Genomic DNA, 7,432 nt, shown 5'->3' on the forward strand with positions numbered 1-7,432 from the left:
GATTATTGAAGATTGAGTATTGAGGATTGAGGATCGAGGATTGAGGATTGAGTATTGAAGATTGAGGATTGATGATTGAAGATTGAGGATTGAGGATTCGTGACTGAGGATTGAGGATTGAGGATTGAGGGTTGAGGATTGAGGATCGAAGATTGAGTATTGAGGATTGAAGATTGAGGTTTGAGGATTGAGGATTGTGGATGGAGGATGAGGGGTGGTGGTTGAGGATTGAGGTTTGAGTATTGAATACTGAGAATTCAGGATACTATATTGAGTATTTGGAATTGAGGATTGATGGTTGAGTATTGAGGATTGAGGATTGAGGATTGAGGATTGAGTATCGAAGATTGAGGATTGATGATTGAGGATTGAGGATTGAGGACTGAGGATTGAGTGTTGAAGATTGAGGATTGAGTAGTGAGGATTGAAGATTGAGGTTTGAGGATTGAGAATTGAGAATTGAGGATTGAGGATTGAGGATTGAGGATTGAGGATTGAGGACTGGGGATTCAAGATTGAGTATTGAGGATTGAAGATTGAGGATTGAGGATTGAGGATTCAGGATTGAGGATTGAAGTTGAGGATTGCAGATTGAGGATTGGGGATTGAGAATTGAGGATAAGGAGGGAGGGTTGAGGATTGAGGTTTGAGGAATGAGGATTGAGGATTGAGGATTGAGAATTGAGGATTGAGGATTGAGGATTGAGTATTGAAGATTGAGTATTCGTGACTGAGGATTGAGGATTGAGGATTGAGGGTTGAGGATTGAGGATCGAAGATTGAGTATTGAGGATTGAAGATTGAGTTTCGAGGATTCAGTATTGAGGATTGAAGGTTGAGGTTTGAGGATTGAGGATTGAGAATTGAGGATGAGGACTGAGGGTTGAGGATTGAGGTTTGAGGAACGAGGATTGAGGATTGAGAATTGAGGACTGAGGATTGACGATTGAGTATTGAGGATTGAGGATTGATGACAGAGGATTGAGGATTGCGGATTGAGAATTGAGGACTGAGGATTGACGATTGAGTATTGAGGATTGAGGATAGATGACTGAGGATTGAGGATTGCGGTTTGAGGATTGGGGATTGAGGATTGAAGATTGAGTATTGAGGATTGAGGATTGAGGATTGAGGATTGAGGATTGCGGATTGAGGACTGAAGATTGAATATTGATGATTGATGATTGAGGATTGAGGATTGAGGGTTGTGGATTGAGGACGAGGGCTGAGGGTTGAGTATTGATGTGTGAGGTCTGACGATTGAGGATTGAGGATTGAGAGTTGAGGATTGAGGATTGAAGAATGAGGATTGGGTATTGAGAATTGAAGAATGAGGATTGAGGATTGAGGATTGAGGATTGAGGATTGCAGATTGAGTATTGAGGATTGAGGATTGAGGATTGAGGATTGAGGATTGAGGATTGAGGATTGAGGATTGAGGACTGGGGATTCAAGATTGAGTATTGAGGATTGAAGATTGAGGATTGAGGATTGAGGATTGAGGATTGAGGATTGAGGTTGAGGATTGAAGATTGAGGATTGGGGATTGAGAATTGAGGATAAGGAGTGAGGGTTGAGGATTGAGGTTTGAGGAATGAGGATTGAGGATTGAGGATTGAGAATTGAGGATTGAGGATTGAGGATTGAGTATTGAAGATTGAGTATTCGTGACTGAGGATTGAGGATTGAGGATTGAGTGTTGAGGATTGAGGATCGAAGATTGAGTATTGATGATTGAAGATTGAGGTTCGAGGATTCAGTATTGAGGATTGAAGGTTGAGGTTTGAGGATTGAGGATTGAGAATTGAGGATGAGGACTGAGGGTTGAGGATTGAGGTTTGAGGAACGAGGATTGAGGATTGAGAATTGAGGACTGAGGATTGACGATTGAGTATTGAGGATTGAGGATTGATGACTGAGGATTGAGGATTGCGGATTGAGAATTGAGGACTGAGGATTGACGATTGAGTATTGAGGATTGAGGATAGATGACTGAGGATTGAGGATTGCGGATTGAGGATTGAGGATTGAGGATTGAAGATTGAGTATTGAGGATTGAGGATTGAGGATTGAGGATTGGGGATTGGGTATTGAGGATTGAAGAATGAGGATTGACTATTCAGGATTGAGAATTGAGGATTGAAGATAGAGTATTGAGGATTGAAGGTTGATGATTGAGGATTGAGGATTGTGGATTGAGGATTGAGGTTTGAGGATTGAAGGTTGAGTATTGAGGATTGAAGATTGAGTATTCAGGATTGAAGATTGAGGATTGAGGATTGAGGCTTGAGGATTGAGGATTGAGGATTGAAGATTGAGGATTGTGGATTGACGATTGAGGACGGAGGATTGAGTATTGAGGATTGAGAATTATAGGATTGAGGATTGAAGATTGAGGACTAAGAATTGAGGATTGGGGACTGAGGATCTAGGATTGGAGATTGACTATTGAGGATTGAGGATTGAGGATTGAGGATTGAGGATTGAGGAACGAGGATTGAGGATTGAGGATGATGGCTGAGGGTTGAGGATTGAGGTTTGAGGAACGAGGATTGAGGATTGAGGACTGCGGATTGACGATTGAGTATTGAATGTTGAGGATTGATGACTGAAGATTGAGGATTGAGGATTCAGGATTGAGGGTTGAGGATTGAAGATTGAAGATTGAGTATTGAGGATTGAAGATTGAGGATTGAGGATTGAGGATTGAGGATGGAGGATGAGGGCCGAGGGTTGAGGATTGAGGTTTGAGTATTGAATACTGAGAATTCAGGATATTCTATTGAGTATTGAGAATAGAGTATTGATAGTTGAGTATTGAGGATTGAGGATTGAGTATTGAGGATTGAAGATTGAGGTTTGAGGATTGAGGATTGAGAATTGAGGATGAGGACTGAGGGTTGAGGATTGAGGTATGAGGACCGAGGATTTAGGATTGAGAATTGAGGACTCAGGATTGACGATTGAGTATTGACGATTGAGCATTGATGATTGAGGATTGATGACTGAGGATTGAGGATTGAGGTTTGAGGATTGAGGATTGAAGATTGAGTATTGAGGATTGAATATTGAGGACTGAGGATTGAGGATTGAAGATTGAGGATTGAAGATTGAGGATTGGGTATTGAGGATTGAAGAATGAGGATTGAGGAATGAGGATTGAGGATTGAGGATTGAAGATTGATGATTGGGAATTGAGGATTGACGATTGAGGATTGAGTATTGAGGATTGAAGACTAACGATTGAGGGTTGAGGATTGAGGGTTGAGGATTGAAGAATGAGTATTGAGGATTGAAGATTGAGAATTGAGGATTGAGGATTGAACATTGAGGTCTGAGCGCTCAGGGTTGAGTGATGAGAATTGATGTTTGTGGATAGAGATTTGAAGATTGCAGATTGAGTATTGAGTATTGAAAACTGTGAATTGAGGATATTCTATTGGGGATTGAGGATTGACAACTGATTGTTGAGGACTGAGGACTGAGGATTGAAGATTGAGAATTGAGGATTGAGGATTGAGGATTGAGTATTGAGGATGGAGGATTGAAGGTTGAGAATTGAGGATTGAAGATTGAGGGTCGAGGATTGAGTATTGAGGATTGAGGATTGAAGATTTAGGATTGGGGACTGAGTGTTGAGGGTTGAATGATGAGAATTGATGATTGTGGATAGAGATTTGAAGATTGCAGATTGTGTATTGAGTATTGAAAGCTGTGAATTCATGATATTCTATTGAGGATTGAGGATTGACGACTGATTGCTGAGGACTGAGGTCTGAAGGTTGAGGATTCAGGATTGAGGAATGAGGTTTGAGGTTTGAGGACTGAGGATTGAGGATTGATGATTGAGGATTGAGGATTGAGGATTGAAGATTGAGGATTGGGGATTGAGGATTGACGAATGAGGATTGAGTATTGAGGATTGAGAGTTGAGGATCGTTTATTGAAGATTGAGTATTGAGGATTGAAGATTCAGGATTGAGGATTGAGGATTGAGGATTGAGGATGAGGGCTGAGGGTTGAGGGTAGAGGTTTGAGGACTGAGGACTGAGGATTCAGGATAGAAAATTGAAGATTGAGGATGGAGGATTGAGGATTGAGGATTCAGTGTTGTGGATTGAGGACGAGGACTGAGGGTTGAGTGTTGATGCCTGAGGTCTGAGGATAGAGGATTGGAGATTGAGGGTTGGGTATTGAGGATTGAAGAATGAGGATTGAAGAGTGAGGATTGGGGTTTGAGTTTTGAGGATTGAGGATTGAAGATTGAGTATTGAGGATTGAATATTGAGGATTGAGGATTGAGGATTGAGGATTGAGGATTGAAGATTGAGTATTGAGGATTGAACATTGAGGATTGAAGATTGAGGATTGAGGATTGGGGATTGGGTATCGAGTAATGAAAACTGTGTATTGATGATATTCTATTGAGGATTGAGGATTGATAACTGATTGTAGAGGACTGAGGGCTGAAGATTGAGGATTCAGGATCGAGGATTCAGGATTGAGGTTTGAGGACTGAGGATTGAGGACTGTGGATTGAAGATTGAGTATTGATGATTGAAGATGGGAGGATTGAGGATTGAGGGTTGGGGGTTGAGGATTGAGAATGAGGGCTGAGGGTTGAGGATTGAGGCTTGAGGAACGAGGATTGAGGGTTGAGGATTGAGGACTGAGGACTGACGATTGAGTATTGAGGATTGAGGATTGAATACTGAGGATTGAGGATTGAGGATTGAGGATTGAGGATTGGGGATTGAGTATTGAAGATTGAGGATTAAGGATTGAGGATTGGGGATTGAGGATCTAGGATTGGAGATTGATTATTGAGGATTGAAGATTGAGGATTGAGGATTGTGTATTGAGAATTGAGAATTGAGGATGAGGGCTGAGGGTTGAGGATTGAGGTTTGAGGAACGAGGATTGAGGGTTGAGGATTGAGGACTGAGGACTGACGATTGAGTATTGAGGATTGAGGATTGATTACTGAGGATTGAGGATTGAGGATTGAGGATTGAGGATTGGGGATTGAGTATTGAAGGTTCAGTATTGAGGATTGAAGATTGAGAATTGAAGATTGAGGATTGAGCATTGAGGACTGAGCGTTCAGGGTTGAGTGATGAGAATTGATGTTTGTGGATAGAGATTTGAAGATTGCAGATTGAGTATTGAGTATTGAAAACTGTGAATTGAGGATATTCTATTGCGGATTGAGGATTGACAACTGATTGTTTAGGACTGAGGGCTGAAGATCGAGGATGCAGGATTGAGGATTCAGAATTGAGGTTTGAGATTTGAGGATTGAGGTTTGAGGACTGCGGACTGAGGATTGAGGGTTGAGAATTGAGGATTGAGGATTGAGGATTGAAGATTGAGGATTGGGTATTGAGGATTGAAGAATGAGGATTGAGGTTTGAAGAATGAGTATTGAGTATTGAGTATTGAGTATTGAGGATTGAGGATTGAAGATTGAGTATTGGGGATTGAAGATTGACGATTGAGGATTGAGGATTGAGGATTGAGGATTGAGGATTGAGGATTGAGGATTGAGGATTGAAGATTGCGTATTGAGGATTGAGGATTGAGGATTGAGGATTGAGTATTGAGGATTGAGGATTGAGGATTGAAGATTGAGTACAGAGGATTGAAGATTAAGATTGAGGATTGAGGATTGAGGATTGAGGATTGAGGATTGAGGATTGAGAATTGAGAATTGAGTGTGAGGACTGAGGGTTGAGGATTGAAGATTGAGGATTGAGTATTGAATATTGCGTATTGAGGATTGAAGATTGAGGATTGAGGATTGAGTGTTGACGATTGAGGACGAGGACTGACGGTTGAGGATTGAGGTTTGAGGGTTGAGGATTGAGGATTGAGGACTGAGGATTGAGGTTTGAGGATTGAGCATTGAGGATTGAAGATTGAGGACTGGGGATTGAGGATTGAAGATTGAGGATTAAGGATTGAAGGTTGGGGATTGAGGATCTAGGATTGGAGATTGATTATTAAGGATTGAATATTGAGGATTGAGGATTGAGGATTGACAATTGAGAATCGAGGATGAGGACTGAGGGTTGTGGAATGAGGTTTGAGGAACGAGGATTGAGGATTGTGGATTGAGGACTGAGGAATGACGATTGAGTATTGAAGATTGAGGATTGATTACTGAGGATTGAGGATTGAGGATTGAGGATTGAGGATTGAGGATTGAGGATTGAAGGTTCAGTATTGAGGATTGGAGATTGAGAATTGAGGATTGAGGATTGAACACTGAGGTCTGAGCGCTCAGGGTCGAGTGATGAGAAGTGATGTTTGTGGATAGAGGTTTGAAGATTGCAGATAGAGTATTGAGTGTTGAAAACTGTGAATTGAGGATATTCTATTGGGGATTGAGGGTTGACAACTGATTGTTGAGGACTGAGGGCTGAAGATTGAGGATGCAGGATTGAGGATTCAGAATTGAGGTTTGAGGACTGAGGATTGAGGGTTGGAGAATGAGGATTGAGGATTGAGGATTGAGGATTGAAGATTGCAGATTGAGTATTGAGGATTGAAGATTGCGGATTGAGGATTGAGGATTGAGGATTGAGGATTGAGGATTGAAGATTGAGTATTGAGGATTGAAGACTAACGATTGAGGGTTGAGGATTGAGGGTTGAGGATTGAAGAATGAGTATTGAGGATTGAAGATTGAGAATTGAGGATTGAGGATTGAACATTGAGGTCTGAGCGCTCAGGGTTGAGTGATGAGAACTGATGTTTGTGGATAGAGATTTGAAGATTGCAGATTGAGTATTGAGTATTGAAAACTGTGAATTGAGGATATTCTATTGGGGATTGAGGATTGACAACTGATTGTTGAGGACTGAGGACTGAGGATTGAAGATTGAGAATTGAGGATTGAGGATTGAGGATTGAGTATTGAGGATGGAGGATTGAAGGTTGAGAATTGAGGATTGAAGATTGAGGGTCGAGGATTGAGTATTGAGGATTGAGGATTGAAGATTTAGGATTGGGGACTGAGTGTTGAGGGTTGAATGATGAGAATTGATGATTGTGGATAGAGATTTGAAGATTGCAGATTGTGTATTGAGTATTGAAAGCTGTGAATTCATGATATTCTATTGAGGATTGAAGATTGACGACTGATTGCTGAGGACTGAGGTCTGAAGGTTGAGGATTCAGGATTGAGGAATGAGGTTTGAGGTTTGAGGACTGAGGATTGAGGATTGATGATTGAGGATTGAGGATTGAGGATTGAAGATTGAGGATTGGGGATTGAGGATTGACGAATGAGGATTGAGTATTGAGGATTGAGTGTTGAGGATCGTTTATTGAAGATTGAGTATTGAGGATTGAAGATTCAGGATTGAGGATTGAGGATTGAGGATTGAGGATGAGGGCTGAGGGTTGAGGGTAGAGGTTTGAGGACTGA

Source organism: Calliopsis andreniformis, unplaced genomic scaffold (genome assembly GCF_051401765.1).
Source record: "Calliopsis andreniformis isolate RMS-2024a unplaced genomic scaffold, iyCalAndr_principal scaffold0091, whole genome shotgun sequence".
NCBI lineage: Eukaryota > Metazoa > Arthropoda > Insecta > Hymenoptera > Andrenidae > Calliopsis > Calliopsis andreniformis.